This window comes from Triticum dicoccoides, chromosome 3B (genome assembly GCF_002162155.2).
Source record: "Triticum dicoccoides isolate Atlit2015 ecotype Zavitan chromosome 3B, WEW_v2.0, whole genome shotgun sequence".
NCBI classification, from domain to species: Eukaryota; Viridiplantae; Streptophyta; class Magnoliopsida; order Poales; family Poaceae; genus Triticum; species Triticum dicoccoides.
In genome coordinates this window covers 734,433,272-734,448,794 of record NC_041385.1, presented here as the reverse complement: position 1 = coordinate 734,448,794, position 15,523 = coordinate 734,433,272, and the positions used below count along the sequence as shown (strand labels likewise).

Below are 15,523 nucleotides of genomic sequence, written 5' to 3'. Positions count from 1 at the left end.
CAGCGCCTCAGCCAGCCATACATATAACATGCAGGACCGTCAGGCTTCAGAACACGCTCCGACAGGGCCCGGCCTCCAAGAGCCGAGAGCAAATCAGGCCCATAATACAGGCCTCATCGGAAAGGCCGTCTCGCTTGAGGCCCATGCAACAAAGAGGCTGGCTCGGGGTCGGGGGGCACGCAGCGCAGCGTCCGCGCTCCGCAGCCGCGCGAGAGAGGCGACTCGTTTAGTACCACCTCGCCTAGCGAAGAGGGGACGGGAGGGCGAGTAGGCTACAAATAGAGGGGCAGAGCAACGCTGCAACTCATACCTTTCTCGGCCTTTTGGCTAAGATCAAGTGTAGTATTTGTTCTTATCAGTTTAATATCTGACATGTGGGCCATGTGCCCACAACGATATTAAATTTATTTTTTGTGGCGGAGGGCCCACCACAGTGGCTTGCCACTGGGGCCCTTGGGTGTCGTCTAGTGCGTTGCACTACTGCCTGGGCAGGCGCACCCCAACCAAATCTTAAATTAAATTTTGACCCTCTGGATATATGCAAATTAGTCCTTGGCATTTGCTGTTTACAGTCCATGAGAGCTTCTAGGTGGGCCCATCTTGCAGACGAGCTTTAGGCAGTAGTCTGAATTTCAAATAGAAATCGAAAGTGGAGTTGGTTTGATCAAATCCATTTTGACCCTCTGAATATATATATATATATAAATTTGGCAGGCTAGCTTGTTCTTCTGTTTATAATCACAAAAGTCCTTCCTGTGATCCAGTGTCATGGCGCACACCCATGGCTTCGTCATGAACCATAGATATGATAATATGTACACGATTCACCAAATCCTCACCAGCAGTCTGGGACTTTTAATCTCCTATATACTCCTCTGAATCGCAAAATTAACTGCAGGGATTTTTATGTTGGAGGAAACACAACCACCAATTACTGCTCCACAATCCCCATCAAAAAATTGCTGCAAACAGGACCGACATGACAAGCTAGAAATCAGTAGCCCATGATAGAAGTGTTCTCCACAGTCCACACCATAGTCAGTTTGTTCCACAGCATATAAAATTCTTACATCCTGATTCACTTCCTGGAAACCTACTGTCCTATCACTACTAACAAGTCAATGAGATAAGCAGGCCAACAGTTGATCCCAGCCACCCAGAGAATTTCTCACAGGAAACACAGAATGAACATATCAAAAGATACCTTGGCTGTTACCACTTGAAATGGGTGGTTAGCTGTCTCAAAAACAATAAAAAAAAAGATACCTTGGCTGTTAAAGGGCTCAAAAAGTACTAAGAGAAATTATATCTACTTGAATACATTGCAACATCCAGTCTGTTGGTACACATGTTTGTAAGTGTGTTTCTAATGCACATGCTTCTGCCGGGCAAGCCAGCTCTGTAACATAACTACACGTTCTCACTATATCATGACCTCAAGGGGGAGTAATGGTTACGGTGTCGTAAGATCAACAAAAAGGGGCAAAAATGTTAGTGTCTGTCAGTACATCTTCCTGGATCCAGTGTCATGGTGCACAAGGAATGACCGCCATGGCTTCGTCATGAACCATATGAATGATGCCGGTTTCGCCATCGATATGAGAATATGTACACAATTCACCAAATGCTCACCACCAGTCTGGAACTTTTAGTCTCCTACTCCTGTGGATCGCAAGGTTAACTGCGGGGATTTTGTGCCTCACCTGCCGCCATATCATGTTCACCGCATCATCCTTCCTGGGGGGATATTGGAATTCATAGTGACTAGAGACATTTTTCAGCTTTGACCACATCTCAACCCACTTCTCTTTAGGCATCTGTCTGAGTTGGTTGAGCAAGTAATCATTTTCTAGAACTTCTTCAACTTAGAAGGAAAGCGAGAACTCGATGTAATCAATCTGATCCTCAAAAGGGAGCTCGATCCTGCTGCTGATAATCACATGAATGCAATGACTGACAATGGCATCGAACAACCGGCATGACGAAGGAGTATCCCCGGCGGGATGGAGGCGAAACTTTGATTTTCGCATGTCATCTCTAGACTGCAAGGAGTAAACAATTTATAAAATATCACTTATCAAGAAGCCTCAACAAAGAAGAGAATCCCTAACATATTGAAAAAAATGTGTGGCTCAGACAAATTGTGTGTGCCTTACCAAATCCGATAAATAAATAAATCTAAGTTAATTGTGTATGTGGAACAAGCTATTCTGGACGGATTCTTAGTTTTTGTTTTGAAGAAACTAAAATTTGATTGAAAAGAAATGCAATAATTGAAAGTTCTATGTAGAATTACATTCACATGTCAAATTAGTAATTTATTAACTTTGCAAACATGTTGACGTATGTACAAGTTAAAGTATGTACCGTTCTGAATTTAACTTAATACTTGATGTTGCAAGAGCGCTTAGCAATATATTTTCATATTATTAGTTGATGCCTTTTTTCCCTATTTTATTAATATTTCCTCTTGTAAGAAAAAAGATCATATGGCCCTTGGACCAAAGAATACGGAAGACTAGTTTGGGGCCATGTTAAAATTTCTATAATATTTGTGTTTATTTTTAAATTTATCAAGTTAGTGATCTTGCACGCGCACTGCTCCTCTCACTAATATAAATCGAGTGTATGCGACCATGTATATTGAATACAAAAAATAGACTTAACGAAAAATATTTCATTTTTTTGATAAGTTTGATTTTTGGTTTGAAGTAACACAACTATTGTACAAGGGCCAAAGAAGTAAAAAAACACCTACTAGTTACAATAATAATTGTAGTCATTTCCTCCCTCATTTCTCTTTTCTCCATACTACAAATTAGGTGTTTTTACAGGTTCCTTGTCCACACCAAATTTTACTTTTGGTTCCGCCAAACAAATAATCAATAAATCATCCTTTTAAAGTCAACAATTGTCCTTCTCGTGAATCATCGAGTAATTACTATCAATTCCCTTTCTTTACCGTATTCGGTCTTTAGTTTTTGGTACAAAAGTTTGTTACAAACCAGACATTTCATGTCATAACTCATCATGTCCCTAGTTAAGAGCTCTATTAACATAGACCCCAACTTGACTCTCTTACATTTTTTAATGTTGGACATGGCAGTTGTGAACGCCCGGGTGGCAATTGAACATGTATTAGGGGAGGCTAGGTTGGCATTTTACAAAACTACCATGGCAGTTTATTTAAATTAAATTTTTGGGCAGAAAACTACCACTGTTGGATGCAAATGTGATGGTTCCGGAGGCGTTCGTCGGGATTGGGCTCCCGGGAAACGTTCGCCAGCTATCATTCCTGTCTAAGAAAGCAACAAATCTTTCTCTTTGATGTCTTCCTTTGAAAAAGGTCTTAAATATGGCCATACCTTGGTTATTCCATAGTAAACCTTGTTGTTTCTCTCTGCGTGCCCAAAAACGCAGAAGATTTTTTATTAGCTTATTTGTAAGACGTCGAAGGTCCTTAAGAGATTTTATTTTGGCTTATGGCTTAGTTTGAAGGGAACCTACTAATTTCCTGCCTTGGCAAACATGTCTTTTCCCGTTGGTACCATTGCTTAGATCGACCCTAGCAGAGTCACCACAAGTGCAATCATCATATGGCATATGGGGGCCGTGCCTATGTGGAAGCACAAAGTCGTCGTAATGCAGCATCCATTTTTTCCCTGCAAGTAGGACCCACATGTCATTTTGTCGATTTCATTCCTAATAACTTGGGCAGAAGAAGAACTGCACGACGACTTTACATTGATCAAACAACTAATAATTATTTAAACTATAAACTAAGATAAATTCTTGTAGAGTCGATGAGATATTGAGCGTGCTCCATATACGTTAGATGTTGCAATAGCTATGCGCAAACATAGAGTCGTCATAACACAACCTTCATTTTTTGGTTACATCAACTCAATAATCACACTCAATTTGAAGGATTAAAACGCCAATTTGAGATAATATTGCATTACAAAGTTATTACATATGGGTAGAAAAGTCGATTAGCGAATTTTGCATACTAATAAACTATTGACTTTTTATGTCTTAGGAAAAGCACTAGTTGCTCGACACACGTGCATATGTCACAAGTCCAATCATACTCTACGTGTGGTGTTGTGATGGTCCGACGACCTCGTCTTCCTCTCATACCCACTCGTGTGATCAAGGTGGGATACGACTATTGGGGAACGTTGCATGGGAAAAAAAATTCTACGCACACGCAAGATCTATTTAAGGAGATGCATAGCAACGAGAGGGGAGATTATGTCTACGTACCCTCGTAGACCGTAAAGCAGAAGTGTTTATTAACGCGGTTGATGTAGTCGAACTTCTTCGCGATCCAACCAATCAAGTACCGAACATACATCACCTCCGCGTTCAACACACATATGACGTCCTCGCCTTCTTGATCCAGCAAGACGGACGAAGTAGTAGATGAGTTCCGGCAGCACGACGGCGTGGTGATGGTGACGCTGAACTCGTTCCCGCAGGGCTTCGCCGAGCAGTGCGGAGAAACTGGACGGAGGACTAAACTGTGGAGAGGGGCGTCACACACGGCTATATATATATAGTGGAGGGAGGGGAGACAGCCAGGAGGCGCCCCAAGGTTGGTCGGCCGGCCTCCTTGGACTCCTGCCCTCTAGCGCCCCCTTCCTTGTATGGCACCAGGGAGAAAGCGAGAGGGGGTGCCCCCCCTTTCCTTTCTCCCATGAGGAGGGGAAGGCGGGAGGGGCTAGCCCTCCTTCCTTTCCTTCTCTAGGGCCGGCGGCCAGGGAGAGGGCGCGCCAGCCCCCTTGTGGGCTGGTCTATGCCTCCCCTTGGACCATTAGGACCATAGACCTCTCGGGGCCTCCTGGAACCCCTTCTGGTGATCCGATGAATACCCGGTTCACTTGGAAACCTTTCTGGTGTCCAAATATCATCGTCCTATATATCAATCTTTACCTCCGGACTATTCCGAAGCTCCTCGTCATGTCCGTGATCTCATTCGAGACTACGAACAATATTTGGTCACCAAATCACATAACTCATATAACACTATATCGTCAACGAACGTTAAGCGTGCGGACCCTATGGGTTCGAGAATGATGTAGGCATGACCGAGACGCCTCTCCGGTTAATAACCAATAGTGGGACCTGGATGCCCATATTGGTTCCTACATATTCTACGAAGATCTTTATCGATCGAACCTAATGACAACATACATAATTCCCTTTGTCTGTCGGTATGTTACTTGCTCGAGATTCAATCGTCGGTATCTTCATACCTAGTTCAATCTCATTATCGGCAAGTCTCTTTACTCATTCTGTAATACACTACTAGGGAAAACCCTAGTAGTAGCACAGGTTTTGAGGCTATCAGCAGCACGAGCAGCCGCACTACTATTACTGTGCTACAGCTAACTATTAGTAATAGCGCGGTCAGCACCCGCGCTACTGCTATTGACTATATCAGCAGCGCTTTTCTGGAACGCGCTACTATTAGTTAGCTGTAGCGGTTTCCTAGCCCCTCGCTACTGCTATATCTTTCATCAATTTCCCCCCGCTTCCTACCCCGTTTCGGTTTCAGTAAACCGCAATATCCAGATACTAGTTACTACTATATATCAATTTCATAAAGCATTATAGGTACTAGGTAGTACTCCCTCCGTTCCAAATTACTCGTCGTGGTTTTAGTTCAAACCACAATGAGTAATTTGGAACGAAGGGAGTACTGGATAACAATTTCATGTATAGTCAACATGCATCCTCAAGCAGTACAAGATCATATCGACGACGATCATCATATGTAGTTCTAGATGATATCGACGACGATCATCATATGTAGTTCTAGATGACATATCCACACACACATATGTAGTTCTAGATGATATCGAAGACGATCATCATCCTCAAGCCTGGGCGGTTGGTGTTCCTGATAGTAATTAGGGTGGCCTGTCCAACACGAAGATTCTTGCCATCGAGGAACCTCTTCCACCCAACCGAGTTTAAGTGTGTGCGACTGTCCGTGTCCATGCGGTAAGTACAGGTTGTGACGGAGCCCCTTGCGGTAAGGCGTAGTCCAGCTGAGCCTTCTTCATCAGGCTCGATACCATAACTCACAGATAGGCTCTTTGCCAATTTCTGAATAAGAAAAACATGTCAATTAATAAATAGCCTCACACATACTCTTGCAAATAAGTATATATGGATTACCTACACTATTAATAGTTCCTTAGATTCCACACTAATAAGCATGTGATCGAACTCTACACTAAAGCATATCATCGACTAGATTCCACACAATATATCATTGGACTCCACACTAATCATATCATCGAATATTTTGCATTTGTAAGTATAACATACCATATCATGTCGATCGACCATGGTACTTGTTAGGCGGGTCACGAATGGCACTCCGACAAAGTCAGCACGTGGTGGAATTATGTCCCATAGGTTGCACACCTCCTCGTCACTCAGCCTCATTCTTTGAGCTATGATGGCTTCATGAAGTGGGTCCTCATCATCTTCATCAAGTGGGTCCTCATTATCTTCATCATCTTCGTCATCTTCATCATCTTCCACCAGGTTGATATAAATGACAACAAACTTGGGTCTTTCTGCTCTGAAGGAGAAGCTGATCAACTCACCACCAGTAAGACTCATGCGGGCGAGGAAACGGGCCCATCCATCTCCTACAATCTGCGAAATATTTCATCCTTTCTCGACCTCCATAGTGTACGGCCCCCAGGAGCCTCAAATGTCATAATGTCTCCTGTCAGCTTGTTGAATTTCAACCTCACATTGCATGGGACGATCTGTGTAAAAAAAGCAAAATGACACAATGCAGTAATGCCAACATTAAAAATAAAATAGTTGTTACATTTCATATAATTTCTTACCGCCGCATGACGAAAACTCGGCTGGAAGTAGATGCCGAGCAGCTTGCCAGTTGCAAGGCTGCTGGTGCATCTTGACTTGCACAATTGACATGGTGGTGGTGGTGGTGGCGCCATTTTCCTAAAGCAATATGAGCAAAGGATTAACAATCCACTTCACACGAAATAAAAACAGTAGCATGTGATTTTTTGGTTCTTCTTCAGTTATATTTTCATAGCTTACTAGCACCTTCTAGAATAGAACCAACTGCCAAGTGCCAAATCTTCAGAGCTATCAACTAGCATACTAAATCAACTAAATCAAAATGTTCTATAAATCAACTAAATCAACTAGCCTATTAAATCAACTTGCCTACTAAATCGACTAAATCAAAATGTTCTATAAATCAACTAAATCAACTAGCCTACTAGATCAACTTGCCTACTAAATCAACAAAATCAAAATGTTCTAAATCAACTAGCCTACTAAATCAACTAAATCATATGAACTAAATCAAAATGTTGCATATGAACTAGCCTACTAAATCAAAATGTAGTAGGGAGGAGGGGTTGTGGATGGAGGAGGGAGGTGGGAGAAGGAGGGGCGACTGGAGGAGGAAGGAGAGAGTAGGATGGAGGAGGAATGGCGGAGCGAGGAGGGGCCGGCCGGCGGCGAGTCGAGGAAGGACGGAGGAGGAGGAGGGCGGTACCGAGTCCAGCAAGGAGGAGGAGGTGACGACGGCGTAGAGGGAGGAGGGGTAGGCGCCGGCGGCCGGCGGGAGAGGACCGGCGCGGGGGGAGGGGGGGTTGAGGGGGAGGTCGAGTGAGTGTGAGTGCGAGTGTGGATTGGATAGAGGAGAGCATGGGTGGTGGAAGGTAGCTAGTTTTAGCAGTAGCGTGGTATAGGTAAAGGCGCTACTACTAAACTACCTAGTAGTAGCGCCCTTCTAATTAACACGTTGCTGCTATAACTAGCTTCGTGGCAGGGTCGTGGGAATTGTAGCAGTAGCGTGGCTTAGTGGAGGCGCGCTACTGCTACTTCTATTTCAGCAGCGAGTTCTGGTGGAGCGCGCTACTGATAAATTGCAGCAGCGTCTTATTTTAAAACTCGCTGCTGGTAAGATCCTATGTATAGGCTTTTCCCTAGTAGTGATACATCATCTCGTAACTAACTCCTTAGTCACTTTGCTTGAAAGCTACTTGTGATGTGTATTACCGAGAGGGCCCAGAGATACCTCTCCGATACACGGAGTGACAAATCCTAATCTCAATCCATGCCAACTCAACAGACACATTCGGAAATACCTGTAGAGAATCTTTATGATCACCCAGTTATGTTGTGACGTTTGATAGCACACAAGATATTCCTCCGGCATCCGGGAGTTTCATGATCTCATAGTCGAAGGAATATGTATTTGACATTAAGAAAGCAATAGCAATAAACTGAACGATCATATGCTAAGCTAACAGATGGGTCTTGTCCATCACATCATTCTGATGTGATCCCGTTATCAAGTGACAACACATGTCTATGGTTAGGAAACCTTAACCATCTTTTTATCAACGTGCTAGTCTAGTAGAGTCTCACTAGGGACACGGTATTTGTTTATGTATCCACACATGTATTTAAGTTTCCAGTCAATAGAATTCTAGCATGAATAATAAACCTTTATCATGAATAAGGAAATATAATAATAACAACTTTATTATTGCCTCTAGGTCATATTTCCATCAGTCTCCCACTTGCACTAGAGTCAATAATCTAGATTACATTGTAATCAATCTAACACCCATGGAGTCTTGGTATTGATCATGTTTTGCTCGCGGAAGAGGCTTAGTCAACGGGTCTGCTACATTCAGATCCGTATGTATTTTGCAAATTTCTATGTCTCCATCCTTGACCTTTTCACTAATGGAGTTGAAGCGTCTCTTAATGTGTTTGGTCCTCTTGTGAAACCTGTATTCCTTCACTAAGGCAATTTCTCCAGTGTTGTCACAAAAGATTTTCGTTGAACCCAATGCACTGGGTATTACACCCAGATTGGATATGAAGTCCTTCATCCAGACTCCTTCATGCGCTGCTTCCGAAGCAGCTATGTACTCGGCTTCACATGTAGATCCCGCCACAACACTCTCCTTGGAACTGCACCAACTGACAGCTCCACCATTCAATATAAATACGTATCCGGTTTATGACTTAGAGTTATCCGGATCAGTGTTGAAGCTAGCATCGACATAACCATTTATGACAAGCTCTTTGTCACCTCCATAACCGAGAAAAATTCCCTTGGTCCTTTTTAGGTACTAGGATGTTCTTGAATTTTGTCTAGTGATCCACTCCTGGATTACTTTGGTACCTCCCTGCTGAGGGAGTCCTGGATTAAGGGGTCCTCGGACAGCCGGACTATATGCGTATGCCGGACTGTTGGGATATGAAGATACAAGATAGAAGACTTCGTCCCATGTCTGGATGGGACTCTCCTTTGCATGGAAGGCAAGCTTGGCGATTCGGATATGAAGATTGCTTTCTCTGTAACCGACTCTGTGTAACCCTAGCCCCCTCCGATGTCTATATAAACCGGAGGGTTTAGTCCGTAGGAGGAGAACAATAATAACCATAGGCTAGCTTCTAGGGTTTAGCCTCTCCGATCTCGTGGTAGATCAACTTTTGTAATACTCATATCATCAAGATCAATCAAGCAGGAAGTAGGGTATTACCTCCATCGAGAGGGCCCGAACCTGGGTAAACATTGTGTCCCCGCCCTCCTGTTACCATTAGCCTTAGACACATAGTTCGGGACCCCTACCCGAGATCCGCCGGTTTTGACACCAACATTGGTGCTTTCATTGAGAGTTCCACTGTGTCGCCACCATAAGACTTGATGGATCCTTCAATCATCCACAACAATGTCGTCTAGGGTGAAGTTTTTCTCCCCGGACAGATCTTCGTATTTGGCGGTTTCGCACTGCGGGCCAACTCGCTTGGCCATCTGGAGCAGATCGACAGCTACGCCCCTGGCCATCAGGTCAGGTTTGGAAGCTTGAACTACACCGCCGATATTCACGGAGACTTGATCTTTGACGTATTCGAGCCCAAGACAGTCGCGCCCCGCCGCCACGATGAAGATGACCTAAATTTGTCATCAGATGGCGTGCGGGAGATTGCGCATGTAACTGCACTGGCCCTAGATCCAGAGCAGAGCGCGCCATTCGGGGACGGGAGGCTCAACCTCGCCACGGAAGCCGCAAACTCAACGGTGCTAGAGACGGACACAGATCTAACCTCCAACGAGGCCTGTGTCATCACAGCCTCGGACTCATCTCCGGCCATAGGCTCCGAACCCCGCGTATCTGCACCCATCGAATCTGACCAGGCGCCGATCTTAGAGTTCAGCTCCGCGGACATCTTCCAACACTTGCCCTTAGGCGATGTGTTAAACTCATTAAAGTCTCTCTCCTTGTCAGGAGATCCTTGGCCGAACTATGTCTGGCTTGAGTGGCAAGCGGGCGACGAAGAACTTCGTTACCCACCCACCACCCACTTGATAGCCATTGTTGACAATTTGACCAACATGCTTGATTTCGACAACGAAGACATCGACGGTATGGACGACGATGCTGGAGAAGAACAGGAACCACCGCCAATAGGGAGCTGGACAGTCACCTCCTCATACAATATATACATGGTGGATACACCCAAAGAAGACAATGGCGATGACATAAAAGATCCAGTTGAGGATAAACTTCCTGAGAAGCAGTCTAAGTGCCGATGTCAGCGGCGCCGCTCTAAGTCACGCCATGGTAAAAATAGTGATACCGGCACAAGAGAGAATAGCACTCCGGACGATGCTGAAGACAACGAAGACCCCGCCAAGCCAAGTTTTGAAGAGGCTGGACGGGAAGATGGGCGAGCCAACCCCGACGAACAGGCCATGAATGACGACTCGGAAGACAACAATTACATACCCCTCTCCGAGGACGAGGTGAGCCTCGGCGACGAAGAATTTATCGTCCCAGAGGATCTCGTTGAGCAGGAGCATTTCAAGCGCCGGGTTATAGCCACTGCAAAAAGCCTGAAGAAGAAGCAGCAACAGTTTCAAGCTGATCAAGATCTGCTCACTGATAGATGGACCGAGGTCCTGGCAGCCGAGGAATACAGACTCGAACGCCCAACAAAAAGTTACCCAAAGCGCAAATTGCTACCTCAATTCGATGACGAGGCACCAGAGCTGGCACTACCAGCGCATAATGCGGCTGATCGTCCACCACGTGGCCGAGATAAAACGGCAATTCAGCACGAGCACCAGCCGGCACTACCTCGCCGAACAAATACAAACACAACAGCTCAGGGATACACACATGACCCGCGGTACAATTTGGAAAATAGAGCAGGACAAACCAGATCGATCTACGGATCGTGGAGGTGCGCCCCAATGTGCAAGGACGACCGCCAAGCCGGATATAACAAGCACAAACCTGTCCAGGCCGAATACCGCAGACCGGCTCCATTCGAGCTACGTTCGGGCATAGCCCGACACAGAGGTGCCGCACACCCCCTCTGCTTCACTGACGAAGTAATGGAGCATGAATTCCCAGAAGGGTTTAAACCCGTAAACATTGAATCATATGATGGAACAATAGATCCCGTGGTATGGATCGAGGACTTCCTTATCCATATACATATGGCCTGCGGCGATGATCTCCATGCCATCAAGTATCTCCCGCTAAAACTCAAAGGGCCAGCTAGGCACTGGTTGAACAGTCTACCAGGAAACTCTATTGGCAGTTGGGAGAACCTGGAAGACACATTCCTTGACAACTTCCAGGGCACTTATGTCCGACCTCCGGATGCTGATGACTTAAGTCATATAATCCAACAGCCTGGAGAGTCAGCCAGGAAATTCTGGACTCGGTTCTTAACTAAAAAGAACCAAATCATCGACTGTCCAGATGCCGAAGCCCTAGCGGCCTTTAAGCATAACATCTACGACAAGTGGCTCGCCCGACACCTCGACCAAGAGAAGCCGAAGTCCACGGCAGCCCTCACGACGCTCATGACTCACTTTTGTGTGGGTGAGGATAGCTGGCTAGCTCGTAGCAACAGCATCTCAAGCAAACCTGGCACTTCCAAAGCCAAAGATAGCAATGGCAAGCCCCAACGCAACAGACACAAGCGTCGAAATAATGGCGATAACACCGAAGACACGACCATCAATGCCGGATTCAGTGGCTCTAAGTCCAATCAGTGGAAAAATCCTTTTAAAAGAAACAATCCGGGCCCGTCCAGTCTGGATCGCATACTCGATCGTCCATGTCAAAGCCACGGCACCCCTGATAAACCAGCCAATCACACCAATAGAGAATGTTGGGTCTTTAAACAGGCCGGCAAGTTAAATGCTGAAAACAAGGAAAAGGGATCGCAAAGTGACGACGACGAGGAACCCGACCGCAGAACACAGGGGGACAGAAGAAGTCCCCCCCCCCCAAGTGAAAACTGTGAACATGATATATGCTACCCATATCCCCAAAGGGAGCGGAATCGCGCACTAAGGGACGTCTACGCGATGGAGCCAGTCGCCCCAAAATACAACCCTTGCTCCTCCTGTTCGATCACCTTCGATCGAAGGGACCATCCAACTAGTATCCGTCATGGCGGTTCAGCCGCACTGGTGTTTGACCCTATCATTGACGGATTCCACCTCACACGCGTCCTCATGGATGGTGGTAGCAGCCTGAACCTGCTTTACTAGGATACAACATGCAAAATGGGTATTGATCCCTCAAGGATCAAGCCCACCAAAACCACCTTTAAAGGTGTCATACCAGGTGTAGAGGCCTGCTGCACGGGCTCAATCACACTAGAAGTGGTCTTTGGATCCCCGGATAATTTCCGAAGCGAAGAGCTACTCTTCGATATCGTCCCCTTCCACAGTGGTTATCACGCACTGCTCGAACGAACCGCATTTGCCCGTTTCAATGCGGTGTCGCACTATGCCTACCTTAAGCCCAAGATGCCCAGACCCCGCGGTGTTATAACAGTCAATGGAAATACGGAGCGCTCCCTCCGTACTGAGGAGCATACCGCGGCCCTTGCACCATAAGTATAGAACAGCCTCCTTAGGCAAAACCTCAATTCGGCAATAAAGCCCCCGGACACCGTTAAGTGGGTCCGTGCTACTCTGCAACAGGACCATCCGGCTCGTCCACAGCTCAGCTAGCAATCTAGCCTTCATCCCAGCCCCAATAAAGCGGCGAAATTCGTGCCGCGCGTACACAACTACGCACTTAAAATACCATGGGCATGGACGGAGGCACAACTAAGATTGCGGCCCACAATGCAGCTCACCCGCTCCTGGATCCGCATACCTTCACTTTTTCTCTTTCTTTCAGGTTTTTTCACCTCTCAAGGCCTTTTTTGATAAACGTGTTCATCGGACCCGTAGCGGGACGGATACGCCAAGAAAGCTAGGGGTTCGGACGTACAAGGGATACCCAGGTGGTCTTTGCTAATGATCGTCATACCTGTTTTAAATACCCGCACGCAACTCGCTCTTGGTCGTGGCATGTTAAATAGCCTTATTTGCTTATTGCACTACTTTGTATAGATACACCTTGACGTATCAATCAACTTACAATGAAAAATAATCTGCAGCGTTTACCCATTACTTCAATTTTTTCTTGTCCATTTATTTTCAATTGCACCCGTACATTATGGTACACCTTAATTCGCGAGGGGCGTCATTGTCCCCATAACACGGCAAAAAAGTCGGAACACGTTTATAGTATAGTTCGGCACCCCGAACTTATAGCACTATATGCATCGGCTCCGAATCATGTCTTTGGTCAATAGTTGGGTTTCCCGGCTCCTGTGCTTGCTACCCTACGTTCCGCTATATCGGCTAGGGTAGTAAAGGGAGAACTACTGTGATTGCCAGTTCGGCCGCCTTGTGCAGCTCGACCAACTGTTTTAGCTGGTCGCTAAGGGGCACCGGATGTTCCGATCCAAGGTATTGAGACTAGAACAACTTCTCCGTAGAGCTCCCTTCTTCGGATCGAAAGAATTCGGCAGCATCTGATATACTACACGGTAGATCCGCAAACGCTCCTGTAGAACTCCAAATTCGGGTAAGTAAAGGGAACGTTTCATTCACACACTTGCTTTGCATAATAAAAGCCTTACCCGCCGCGATCTCCTGGGCCACCTGGATTTCCCGGAGGGTGCTCTGGGCTTCGGCTCGGGCATCTTGCGTGCCCTGGCGGGCCTTGGCAAGTTCAGACTCTTGAGTCTTCGAATTACGCTCCAATGATTCGTACTTTTTGACAACGTCCTGAAGCTCTTGCTGGACCTCGCCGACCTGGGCCTCCTACTTCTCGCGCGCGGCGCGTTCCTTAGCCGCTTTGTCCTCGGCCTCGGCCAACGCCTTCTTGAGGGCCGCTACTTTGGTCGCGACCCCTAATAAAGTTCATGACACTTCAGTCAGTATGAACTTTTCATCCTTCCCAAATATAAAGCACCAGTTAGTGTAGACCTTGGTCGTCCTCCAGTTGCTTCTTCACGAGGCCGAGTTCTTCCTCGACCCGCTCCAGATTCCGCGTCAAGTCAGAGACCTCCGCAGTATGAGCGGCAATGGGTAGCAGCGACGCCTGCTTGTTCACATAGACATGCTATGTTAGACTCCTGCGGAAATTATTTTGATCCTCCATTTGGTTTTTCTTTCCGAACACCGAACAAAGCATCAGGGGCTACTGTCTACAAGGTGATATTCTTTTACAACTACAGTACTTACCTCAAAGCCTGTTAGAAGGCTAAGGCAGGTTTCGGTCAGTCTGTTTTTGGCGGCCTGGACTTTCACAATCACCGTACTCATAAGAGTATGGTGTTCTTCCATAATGGAAGCGCCTTGTAGCGCTTCCAACAATCTGTCCGGTGCCTCTAGGCGGACAGAGGTCACCGGCGGAGGCGGCTTGCCCCCTCGTTAGGGAGAGACTGCTTGCCCAAATTCGGAGCCACTTGGGTCTCCGGAGCTGTATCTGGCTGAGGACCGAACTGGACTCGGCCCTCATTGTCGGGGTCTAGGGGTCTTTCCCCCCATGTGCTCGACGACCAGACTTCTTTCCTCCGGCATCACCGGAACAGCCTTCCCTTGGCCCGGTATCCTTCGGGACAACACATCGGTGTTGTCCGCGGCCTTATGGGAGGTGGCCGTTGGAAGGGACCTGTTGTTCATCACCGACGGATCCAGCGACCCCTTCGAAGAGGAGGAGAGCTCGATGTTGGATTGGGCCGGACTGCAGATGCATGGTCTAACACATTAAAAATGATAAGGTGAAAAAACTCGGAAATATACTTACAATTTGGCCAGGGGCTTGACCCTGGGCCCCCACTCCTCGCTGCTATTGGTGGCTGCGGCGGAGTAGTCCGGAAGGGAGATTTTTCCCTTCTTGGGCGCCTCGGCCTCCCCATATGTGGAGGCCTTCCTCTTCTTTTCCCCCCAGTGGGGGGGGGGGGGACGGGCCTCCTCCTCCCCGTCGTCTTCGGCGGAGGAGTGCGCCTCGGCGTCTTCAGACGTCACGTCTGAAACTCCCTTGCGTCGGAGACCACCTATGGTCCCCTTGGCCGCCTTCTTGGTTTTCTTCTCCGGCACCTCATAAGGCGCCGGAAATAGCAACTT

General features: G+C 46.8%; 1 non-coding gene across 1 annotated transcript; it reads left to right on the top strand.

The window, feature by feature from the left end:
- The first annotated feature begins 306 nt into the window (after positions 1-306).
- LOC119282859 lies at positions 307-503 on the top strand. Its single transcript, XR_005138901.1, has one exon. It is a non-coding gene; the product is annotated as a U2 spliceosomal RNA (small nuclear RNA).
- The last annotated feature ends 15,020 nt before the right edge of the window (positions 504-15,523 follow it).